The 12,308-nt window shown below is 44.3% G+C and overlaps 1 protein-coding gene across 2 annotated transcripts in view; it reads left to right on the forward strand.

Annotated features, from left to right (window-relative positions):
- Positions 1-12,308, forward strand: part of LOC137436909 (putative histone deacetylase 1-B) — an 87,168-nt gene that overhangs the window by 56,025 nt on the left and 18,835 nt on the right. The window lies entirely within an intron of this gene.

Below are 12,308 nucleotides of genomic sequence, written 5' to 3' on the forward strand. Positions count from 1 at the left end.
TGTTATGCAGCATCTTTAAGACATACACTAGTTTGGGATTGCATTTGGGCGTTGCACGCCCAAAAATGGGTGCGGCAGGGCGGCCATATTGAAAAATCAATTTTTCTGATTTTCTGATTTTTCGTGTATGATTTTATTTTTCTGATAATGGCCATATTGATATAGACCAGTTGAGTTCAGGTTCCCTGGAACCTCTAGTTAGTACGTTTTATTAGCATTTGGGACTGTTTAATGACATATTAGGTTGGTCCAACTGGCTTGAGCGTCAGAGTTTTATGAAAGAGTTTTATGCAGGACCAAAGGTATTGCTATAAGAGGAAATCAATATTTTAATCAAAGGTATTGGAGAAAATGTTCTTGCACGGGATGTATCACCTGACAACGGCTGGCAAGATGGCCTAGAGGTATGCACACTTGACTCGAAGCTGCGTATGCTGTGTTCAAATCTTGACCAAGCTATAAAATGTCATCCCGGTGTTTCACAGGCAGGGCGATTCCTTAATATGCCTGATTTTCCTTGGCTTGATGTTAAACTAGCGTCCCATGTGCCAACATTAGTTTGTGGAAGTGGAAGATCCCATGGTGTCCTTCGTAAATAGTAGGTGAGCTATCTCTGGCACCGTAGCCAAGTTCCAAATTCCTGCCCTCACCTACAAGGGGCCTCACCTCACCTCACCTCACCTCATCAGCGGTATAGCTGTGCCCTCAGCCAATGATGCTACCCCGAAGTATTGTGCTATCTTACTATAATTCACCAAATGTCCTTCTGTCCATTTGAAGGTACCGCAAAAACGGCCTAACCGATCGCAACGATATTTTGGGTGGGTATTCCTGGGATACCTGGGAGTGAAATAGGCTATATAGTTTTTCCAAACACGATGTAATAATATTTACCGATATGAACAGTGATGCGGCTTTTATTGAAATTCTACAAATACTGTTTAGATTTTGATGAGAATTACGAACCTGCCGCGAATGCGGAAGTGGACGGATGAAGGAAATGCGCGGGTTTGATAATTATAATATTCCAATACAACCGTTATTCAATCGTAATGTTTAATCGTTAAACGTTAATCGTGTTAATCGTTTTGTTAAAGTATCAATTGATGATTGGAATTGAGTGAATACAATTACGATTTTGAATTCGTAATTGCATTCACCCAAACGTACGGAACTTCACATCAGGATTTAAATATTTGTTTATGTCACGAATGTTCTTAAAAGTTTATTTTTTATATTAATGTTATTTAATTTGTGATTGGTGTTATGCTGTTTGGAATGAAAAAAGAGATATCGAGTTCAAGTGAATGACGAAATGCCGTGACTGTTTTACGTTCTCAACGTGAAATTCGTGCATCGCCATATGCAGAGTCGCCATTGACTGGGTATTGAACAAACGTACCTGTTTGTTTGCGAACGGCTCTCTGGAGCTCAGCCAAGTGAAGGGGTCCGAATACTTTCTGAATGCACTGTATGTACCAATGATTTGCAGAAGGTTCAATGCTGCCAAAATTATCCGTACACTGGGTGGTTTGTCGCCGTTTTGCTTTGCCTAACACGCCTCTCAAATAGACTTCTTTGATAAACCATTAATGGATTTGCATTGAAAGCAATGAAGAGCCATCTATTTATTTTGTGTAATCGCCACTTTTTTGTATCTACCTCAAGTAGAAATATGTTCAGTAAGCAAGGATTACCTGCTTGTCATGTAATAATTTGTCAGAATATGAGAACCGATAATTTGATTGAAGACTACATGTTCGTCGCAGGTCTACAAGAGCTCCATGTCGAGAAATGGATGGGGACATGTTAATTAAGAAAATGGCCGCCAGTCGGCCATCTTGGATCTGATCTCGAAAAATAATGATGTGCAGATGTAACCTATCATTCATTTTCTTTGTGCCAAGTTTGAATAAGATCGGTAAATGCATGTCCAATAAATGGTTGAGGACGTGGTCAATATGGGGGTTTTTTTTGTCCCCCGTCGCACCGCGGAGCGAAAGGGGGACTATGGTTTTCCCGTCCGTCCGTCCATCCGTCCGTGCGTGCGTATATACGTGCGTGCGTGCGTAAGTGAAGGACCGCATTCGAATTTGGTGTGTGGGTGCAACCCACATCAAAATCCAAGATGGCCACCGCCATGTATGTCTGAAACTTGTGAGCGGAATATCTTGAAAAATAAGCGAAGTACCAACTTCTAATCTGGTATGTGGGTGTGTCTCGGCATAAAGAAGAACCCTATTGAAAATTGGGTCGCCACGTCAAAATCCAAGATGGCCGCCGCCATGTATGTCTGAACATTGTGAGCGGAATATCTTGAAAAATAAGCGAAGTACCAACTTCTAATCTGGTGTGTGGGTGTATCTAGGCATAAGGAAGAACGCTATTGAAAATTGAGTCGCCACGTCAAAATCCAAGATGGCCGCCACCATATATATGTCTGAACCTTGTGAGCGAAATATCTTGAAAAATAAACAAACTACTAACTTCTAATCTGGTGTGTGGGTGTATCTACGCAAAGGAAGAACGCTATTGAAAATTGGGTAGCCACGTCAAAATCCAAGATGGCCGCCGCCATGTATGTCTGAACATTGTGAGCGGAATATCTTGAAAAATAAGCGAAGTACCAGCTTCTAATCTGGTGTGTGGGTGTATCTAGGCATAGGGAAGAACGCTATTGAAAATTGGGTCGCCACGTCAAAATCCAAGATGGCCGCCTCCATGTATGTCTGAACCTTGTGAGCGAAATATCATATCGTAGCATGTTTTCTGCGTCTTCCACTTTGTCAACTACATCACTTCCCCGACGGGGGACCTAGGCGTAATGCTTGTTACGACTAAAATGGCCGCCAGTCTACCAGTCAGCCATCTTTGATCAGATCGCACAATAAAGTGAGGTGCATGTGTATGCCTTCATGTATTCTGCTTCTGCCAAGGTTGAACAAAATTGGACCATACATGTTCAAGAAATGGTTGGGGACACGTTTAAGTAATAAAATGGCTGCCAGTCGGCCATCTTGGATCTGATCTTGAAATGAAATTAATGTGCATATGTATACCATTATATATTGTCTGTGCCAAGTATGAACAAAATTGGTCCATACATCTCCGATTATATGGTTGCAGACGGATGAGACCCAATCCATAAGCCCCTGTTTTGGACGAAGTCATACGGGGACTAATAATATGGCCACCATCTTGGTTTTATGGTGGGTCTAAGACATCATGCCTATAGGCCTTTGCTGATTATATACTGCTTGGGTTTGTTGCGTCAGATTTCCATTGGCTTTGCTTCGGTTAAATATTAACCAAAAAATTGAATCGACCAAAATGTGTGTGTTTGAGCGTGCATGTGTCTCTTCCATAACTCCAAAACCATGAAACCTAGCAGCACTAAACTTTACAAGCATACTTATTAAACTCCAAGGGCATGCATGAATGAAAATAGAGTGTCTGCATGCATGCTCTCTTGACTGTGGTAAGGTTTCCGTTCTTGCTCTTTTAGACTTGTCTGCCGCCTTTGACACGATTGACCATAGTGTCTTAATTCGTCGTCTTGAACTCACATTTGGTATAACTGGTACTCCCCTTTCTTGGATGATGTCTTATCTTACTGATAGAGTGCAAACAGTCGTTGTCAATGGCCAGAAATCAGCCCCTTCTCCGCTTTCCTTTGGCGTTCCCCAGGGCTCAGTCCTGGGACCTATCCTCTTTCTTTTGTACACTCAGCCTCTATTTGATCTTGTTGCCAGACATTCAGTTGATCACCACGCCTTTGCGGATGACAATCAGCTGTACAAAGGAAGCACGATTCAACAAATCGTGCCCACTGTTGAAGTGTTAGAAGGCTGTATTGCCGACGTGAAGGCGTGGATGACCCAAAACAAACTTCAGCTGAACGATGCTAAAACAGAGTCTATGATTGTAAGATCGCACAGATGTTCTCTACAATGTTTACTTCCTACCACTATTCATGTTGGTGAAACCGATGTAAACTTTGTTTCGTCGGCCAAGAACCTTGGTGTGGTTTTCGACTGTAACATGACATTTTCCAAGCAAGTACTTCAAACTTGCAAATCAGCATGCTTTCAGCTGCGAAAGATCGCATCCATTCGCCACTTTCTTACTCCTCAGGCTGCTCTAACCTGGTCTGTGCCCTTGTCCTCTCAAGGCTAGACTATTGTAATTATTTGTATGCTGGCTGCCCTCAGTTTCTCTTGGATAAGTTACAAAAGGTTCAAAACTCTGCCGCTCGTCTTGTCTGTAAGGCGAAGAAGTCTGACCATGTTACTCCGCTCCTTGAATCTTTACACGAGCTGCCTGTCTCTGCTCGTGTGCAATACAAAATTTGCACACTATGTTATACATCATTGTGTGGAACGGGACCTCACTATCTCTCCGATTTGCTCACTCTCTATGTACCTCGGCGACGGCTTCGTTCAAGCGACGACTCTATGACCTTAGAGCCGCCGCGCACCAGCACCAAGTTGTTTGGCGAGAAATCCTTTTCTTTTGCTGCACCTCCGCTCTGGAATGACTTGCCTTCCTCTGTTCGACATGTTGACTCTCTTCCTGCCTTTAAAACCTCCCTCAAAACCTATCTGTTTCACAAGTCTTTCAAAGTCCAAGTCCTGTTTTCCCTTTGGTTTGAGGTGGGACAGAGATCGAGAGTATGTCTGTGTACATGTGCGGGGGAGGGAGGAGGGGAGAGTACACATCTGTGGGTTTTGAATGGGGAGGGAGAGGAATACGGCAAGAGTGAAGGTGTGTCTGTGTGTGTGTATGTTTGTGTACGTGTGTTCGCATGCTAATGTAAAGCGCCACGAGGGTTGTTAACGCTGCTTGATGGGGCTATATATGACTCCTTTATTATTATTATTATTATTAAAACACCCATTTTGAAGATGATCAACAGGGTGTTCATCACAAAAAAAACCCAAAATAATCCTTACCAAAATGGTGGTGCACGAGCATGGTTAGCCCTCTGTCACATCGCTGGGTTCTTACACCGCCATTTTGTTTGTCTATTCAAATGTGCCTTGCCTTGAAAATACGATCTACTCTCATGGACTAATCAAAGCATATAATCCAAATCTGGATTCATATTTGAGGATCAGATCCTGTTGACTAAATACTTACCAAAATCTGGAGTGAAATCTGAAAAATTCAACCTGAGCGATTCTTGTAACCAAGTGTATTTATTTGTTTATTTACGCAAGGTGGCCATCCCTCCTTTTGCTCTGTTAGGGTTAGTTTTTTCATTTAACTTCATTTTCAACTTAATTCATACCTCCGTAGGACAAGGGGGTTGGGGGTGGGTACTCTACTGTACTGGGAGGACTCTCTCCTTTCCGTCTCTCCCCCCTCTCTTCATATTCCCATCATGAAGCGACTCTGCATTACCTGGCTTTGCTAGTGTCGAATAAAAATTAATAGTGAGGTTTAGTCAAGCCCATCAACACAAACGGTATGCGCCCTCCCTAAAAAAAATAGCATTACGTAATTTTTGAACGGCCCCATATTGGGATTAAAAATGAGTGACTGTGTGATGAATCAGCTCGTTCTGATGGCAGAGGGTGACATGGATGAGAGGTGTCGAGTTAAGCCTGTTGCCGGATTTTGTCGCAGGTTGTGGAACAGTGTTGTCATTTTTGTTCTACCATTTCAGGGTTTTGGGGCCGTTTTTATCAAGCTTGAACTTAAGAAGCACTCTTCTCTTCATAACATCAGATACATACACCTGCCCTCAATGCTCCACACACCTGCCCTCAATGCTCCACACACCTGTCCTCAATGCTCCACACACCTGACCTCAATGCTCCACACACCTGCCCTCAATGCTCCACACACCTGCCCTCAATGCTCCACACACCTGTCCTCAATGCTCCACACACCTGTCCTCAATGCTCCACACACCTGTCCTCAATGCTCCACACACCTGCCCTCAATGCTCCACACACCTGCCCTCAATGCTCCACACACCTGCCCTCAATGCTCCACACACCTGCCCTCAATGCTCCACACACCTGCCCTCAATGCTCCACACACCTGCCCTCAATGCTCCACACACCTGTCCTCAATGCTCCACACACCTGCCCTCAATGCTCCACACACCTGCCCTCAATGCTCCACACACCTGCCCTCAATGCTCCACACACCTGCCCTCAATGCTCCACACACCTGCCCTCAATGCTCCACACACCTGCCCTCAATGCTCCACACACCTGCCCTCAATGCTCCATACACCGGCCCTCAATGCTCCATACACCTGCTCTGATCCGATAACTACAGTGTGGACACATAGTACAATCAACAGACTATTAGTATTCATGCACAGATAGCTCATGTACAAAATCTTTTGTACATAAATCTTTACCCTTAGACGACACTTTCGATTTCGGTCGGAATTGGGCGCAGTTGCGATTGTACAATACCTGGTATCAAACCTTGTTTGCAAAATTATTGGTCCGTTATGCGAATGTTCTTATCCCCTTAAAAAAAAAAATTCCAATATGAAATTAAGCTGCAGCGTGAAATAGAGGATCCGATTGAAGAGAGTATGAGCAAGACAACTTCATTTACACAACTGCTAGATATGACTATGCACGTGTGTACATACAAGAGGCTGTGACAGGAGACACCATGACCCTCTTGACTGACACTAACCTGTCAAGAATAGTTTTGCACTAGCCGAAACCCGTGGAACATCCACGGAAGGGAGGATGTGGTGTATGGATAGAGTGTACCATTATGGATGGCATAGGGGATTTGCTTGTCCGAGTAAGAGTTAGGCCAGATTTTTAAAAAGAGTTGTTGATCGTCCCCGCCCGACCCTACGAAACACACCCGACCCGAAACTTTTTTTTTTTTTTTTTTTGAAAAAAATCATAAAAAACGATCTTTTCACATTCAAATTTGGCGCCGTTCTGCACCGCATGCGCAGTGCGTGCTGCGCAAAGCGTCGCAAGTGCCTCGGGCAACTTCACCCATTTTACGTTGGCCATTCATGGCGGCTATTGTGTGAGATTTTTCCCGCTGAAATCTGTATTGATTCGTGCTAGAATCGGCTTGAAATGCCTATTGTGATCGCATCAATAGCCCGTGAGGGCTCTTCCAAGACGGTGAAGGACTGGTTTGCGTGCAATAGCGAGTTGGATGTTACAATCTCGGACTTCTATGCAGAGTTCTCAGACGGCAAGTATGATGGGGATAGGGAGCCATTGCCTGACGATACACGCGGTACTTTTGTCAAAGTATTCGCCGGCCCCAGTAAAACTGACATGACGAAAGTTTCACCAGCTTGCAAAGTTTCTGATGTGACAAAGACTCTTGGCTCATTTCTCAAATTTGTGTTGGCTGTAGACACGGCCACGGATCACAGGATGGAACCCGATGAATAAAAAAATTTTAAAAAACCTTTAGAGGCCATTTTTCCCCGCAAAGCGGGGGTTGGCCTTTTTCGGGCACCGTGGTTGTTGTTGTTTTTGTTGGTCCCCTTTTTGAAGCAATGTTTTACGGCCGGATGCCCTTCCTGCCGCCAACCTTTTTTGTCGCCTTTTACGACAAACAGGGAATTACCAGTGAACTGGTACTCAATTAGCCGACCTCGGAAGGATGACAGGCTGAGTCAACCCCCCTGGCGTTAATTCAGCGATCGACCGGGATTCGAACCCAGGATCCTAGGATCCTAAGCTGGCACCCTAGCCGCTTGCCCAACACCAGGCGTAAAATGAAAATGAATGAAGAAATAAAATCATTTTGAGGAGAAAGGAGTCTTTATTTCATATTTTTCCATGTCAACAAAACTCAATGGAAAGTAGGAAAAAAATATTAAAAATAAAAATAAAAACCTCCCTCCCTACCCGAACTTTTGAGAAAAAAGGATGCTCAACAACTTTTTGTCCCCCGTCGCACAGCGTAGCGAAAGGGGGACTATGGCTTTCCCCTCCATCCGTGTGTCCGTCAGTCCGTCCGTGCATGCGTGCGTAAGCGAAGGACCGCATTCAAATTTGGTGTGTGGGTGCAACCCACGTCAAAATCCAAGATGGCCACCGCCATGTATGTCTGATGCCATGTATGTCTGAACCTTGTAACCTGCATATCTTGAAAAATAAGCGAAGTACCAACTTCTAATCTGGTGTGTGGGTGTATCTAGGCACAAGGAAGAACGCTGTTTAAAATCGGGTCGCCACGTCAAAAGCCAAGATGGCCGCCGCCATGTATGTCTGAAACTTGTGAGATGAATATCGTGAAAAATAAGCGAAGTACCAACCTCTAATTTGGTGTGTGGGTGTATCTCGGCATAAGGAAGAACGCTATTGAAAATTGGGTCGCCACGTCAAAATCCAAGATGGCCGCCACCATATATATGTCTGAACCTTGTGAGCGAAATATCTTGGAAAAATAAGCGAAGTAACAACTTCTAATCTGGTGTGTAATAAGCGAAGTACCAACGTCTAATCTGGTGTGTGGGTGTATCTATTGGGTCGCCACGTCCAAATCCAAGATGGCCCCCGTGATGTATGTCCGAACCTTGTGAGATGAATATCTTGAAAAATAAGCGAAGTACCAACTTCTAATTTGGTGTGTGGGTGTATCTCGCCATAAGGAAGAACGATATTGAAAATTGGGTCGCCACGTCAAAATCCAAGATGGCCGCCACCATATATATGTCTGAACCTTGTGAGCGAAATATCTTGAAAAATAAGCGAAGTACCAACTTCTAATCTGGTGTGTGGGTGTATCTAGGCACACGGAAGAACGCTGTTTAAAATTGGGTCGCCACGTCAAAATCCAAGATGGCCGCCGCCATGTATGTCTGAATCTTGTGAGATGAATATCCTGAAAGATAAGCGAAGTACCAACGTCTAATTAGGTGTGTGGGTGTATCTCGGCATAAGGAAGACCGCTATTGTAAATTGGGTCGCCACGTCAAAATCCAAGATGGCCGCCACCATATATATATATATGTCTGAACCTTGTGAGCGAAATATCTTGAAAAATAAGCGAAGTACCTTCTGGTGTGTGGGTGTATCTAGGCATAAGGAAGAACGCTATTGAAAATTGGGTCGCCACGTCAAAATCCAAGATGGCCACCTCCATGTATGTCTGACCCTTGTGAGCGAAATATCATATCATAGCATGTTTTCTGCGTGTTCCACTTTGTCAACTCACATCATTTCCCCGACGGGGGACCTAGGCGTAACGCTTGTTATTTTTATGTGGCCTTAGGAAGAAAGATGAGAATGAAGAGTGCGTATATGAACAACGTATTTATTGCAATCTACTTAAATGACAACGCTACGATATACTTTTGAAAAATGAATGGATTCGTAATAGGAATCGGCGTAGCACCACTCTGGCCACACTGGCGCAGTGGTATGTGTCAATGGAAAGGAACAGCAGTAGAACCATAGACTTTTAAAAAATGAACGGATTAGTAAATCGACTGGAATTAGCCCCATACTGGCGCATTGGTAAGCGTCAATGTCAAGGCAGAGCAGTAGGAATATAATACAATGAACGCAGCTTTCAGAAGCTGAAGCCTTGGTATTTATTGCTTTATATGATACCGATGGGCTGCTGATCGGTGTCACTTCGTTGTAATCACAGTATATGGAAGAAATTATGGTAAACCCACCTGATGAAGTTAGCGTACACCGCGATCGACGACACCGGCACAAATGCATGCTCAGGATTCTCCACTCAGTGGACGGCTTGCTGTCGCCTTCACCCAGCAGACGCCAATAAGATGGCGTCGTATCGGCAGTCAATCGGATGCTTTTGGGCCCCAACGTCGGGTAATTCAGATTTTTCGAGTATGGCTGTACGTGATAAACAAAGAGCGCGGTTCGTAGATCGTAAATCCATTAGTGCCGTGGGCATCGGATCACTGGGTGCGGCGTAAAAGGGATAACAAAGTCGAGTCCTTACGCTATTATTATATAGACTAGCGGGGTCACCCGTGGGAATCCCACGGGCATGGATGTGTGTGACATTTCGACATATTGAGTTATATGCTGCACATTCATTTTTACAAAATGGTTACTGGCAAGTCATCAGATCCAGAAATGGTGTGAATTTAGTTATTTCACATAATATGTGACCCCTCACTCCTCTCCACCTGACACTCTCCTGTCTCCACCTGACACTCTCCTGTCTCCACCTGACACTCTCCTCTCTCCACCTAGCACTCCTCTCCTCTCCAAACCCTCACATCCCTCTCCTTTCCAATCCCTCACCTCTCCAATCCCTCACACTCCTCTCCTCTGCAATCCTTCACACGCCTCTCCAATCGCGCCTCACACTCCTCTCCAATCGCGCCTCACACTCCTCTCCAATCGCGCCTCACACTCCTCTCCAATCGTGCCTCACACTCCTCTCCAATCGTGCCTCACACTCCCCTCCAATCACTCCTCTCCAATCGTGCCTCACACTCCTCTCCAATCACGCCTCACACTCCTCTCCAATCGTGCCTCACACTCCTCTCCAATCGCGCCTCACACTCCTCTCCAATCGCGCCTCACTCGCCTCTCCAATCGGCTTTCCCCGTCTCGTTTCTCTCCTTTTTCTCCCGTCTCGTTCTTTTTCTTGCTCCAAATCGGCCCGTCGGAATCGGAAATCGGCCCGTCTCGCCCGTCGGCCCGTCGGAATCGGAAATCGGCCCGTCTTGCTTTTGTGCTTGTGCGTAAATAAATTGTGTTCATGACACCATTTCTGGTGTTGGGCTAGCGGCTAGGGTGCCGGCTTAGGATCCTGGGTTCGAATCTCGGTCGATCGCCGAATTAATGCCAGGGGGGTTGACTCAGCCTGTCATCCTTCCGAGGTCGGCTAATTGAGTACCAGTTCACTGGTAATTCCCTGTTTGTCGTTGAAGGCGGCAAAAAGGGTTGGCGTCAGGAAGGGCATCCGGCCGTAAAACATTGCTTCAAAAAGGGGACAAAAAAACAACAACTACCACGGTCCCCGAAAAGGCCAACCCCCGCTTTGCGGGGAAAAATGGCCTCTAAACGGTGGTTTTTACACCATTTCTGGATCTGATGACTTGCCAGTAACCATTTTGTAAAAATGAATGTGCAGCATCTAACTCAATATGTCGAAATGTCACACACATCCATGCCCGTGGGATTCCCACGGGTGACCCCGCAAGTTTGCATTGACGTTCGTCGATGGACTCGTTCGCCCGTCTCATTCGTTTTCTTGCTGCATCCTGTTCAAGTCTGCGTTCTTCATCGATCGTCTCATTCATTTTGGAAATAGAAGTTTCCACGCAGCGCATGAATTGTCACGATCCTCAAGAGGAATTTGTCTCGTAATCATCAAATGATAAATGGCAAGTAAATTATATTGTGGAAAATTAAAGATTTCAAATAAACCTATTTAAAGTGTATTCGCACATAACTAATTTTAAAAAACGAAGAAATATCTCTCGGTAATTTCCTGAAACATATTTTACTTCCGGCTAATAATGTTGAATTAAATAAAAACGAAGAAATATATGTCGGCATCATTGTTGACGTTTTTGTGACGACTGTCATCAAACGAAAAAGTAATATATCTTAACGGAAAAGCAAAAGCGAATTTTTAATATATATCGACACGTTGCCGTCGGTGTCATGTTGGGCGGTGTATGATACACCATGACGCGATTTTTAAAAATATATCTGCATTTTCCCGCGTGTGTGGAATGTTCTCAATTATTGCTGACACCGACTCTAAAACCATCGATAAAAATGAAATCATATGGTGAGTTAGATTGGAGATAAAGGCGTGAGAGAGACTCAATGGCCTTGAAGTTACAGGCATTTGAGAATTCATTTCGTTCTATAAACGGCAACTTTCATTGGATTTCCTTCCCGTTTTTTTTCAACCGAGTCGAAAACTATGTTAGCGACTGTGAAAAATGAAATGATATATCGAATTTTTAATATGTATCGACACGTTGCCGTCGGTGTCATGTTAGGCGGTGTATGATACACCATGACGCGATTTTAAAAAATATATCTGCATTTTCCCGCGTGTGTGGAATGTTCTCAATTATTGCTGACACCGACTCTAAAACCATCGATAAAAATGAAATCATATGGTGAGTTAGATTGGAGATAAAGGCGTGAGAGAGACTCAATGGCCTTGAAGTTACAGGCATTTGAGAATTCATTTCGTTCTATAAACGGCAACTTTCATCAGATTTTCTTCTCGTTTTTTTTCAACCGAGTCTAAAACTATGTTAGCGACTGTGAAAAATGAAATGATATATCGAATTTAAAATAGATATCGACACATTGCCGTCGGTGTCATGTTGGGCGGTG

Source organism: Myxine glutinosa, unplaced genomic scaffold (assembly GCF_964187855.1).
Source record: "Myxine glutinosa unplaced genomic scaffold, kmMyxGlut1.1 SCAFFOLD_669, whole genome shotgun sequence".
NCBI classification, from domain to species: domain Eukaryota; kingdom Metazoa; phylum Chordata; class Myxini; order Myxiniformes; family Myxinidae; genus Myxine; species Myxine glutinosa.